Source organism: Ursus maritimus, unplaced genomic scaffold (assembly GCF_017311325.1).
Source record: "Ursus maritimus isolate PB19 unplaced genomic scaffold, ASM1731132v1 scaffold_24, whole genome shotgun sequence".
NCBI lineage: Eukaryota > Metazoa > Chordata > Mammalia > Carnivora > Ursidae > Ursus > Ursus maritimus.
Window position 1 is genome coordinate 6,597,126 of NW_024424897.1, and position 338 is coordinate 6,597,463.

Genomic DNA, 338 nt, shown 5'->3' on the forward strand with positions numbered 1-338 from the left:
GCCACATAAGTGGGGGAAGAGAGGCTGATCAGAGTCAGGTAACCAAACTCTGAGTACAGGGCAGAGGGAAAGGAGCCCTGGCTTTTTTCAATAGGAAAAAAAAAAAAGTCCACATGGGACCTTAAGACAAACCTTCTTTCAGCTCCTTGTAGATAAAAGGCTGGTCACAGAAGTTGGGGAGTGGTCTTTTAAGGGTGAGGTGAGTAGTTGGGGGCATAGAAGGATGAAGAGGAAATGATTTAGGCAGTCAATGACAGTTCCCCCAACATGCAGTAACAATCAACATGATCTCCCCGTCCCCTCTCCATGCGCACCTGAAAGAAGCAGTGGACAGGGTG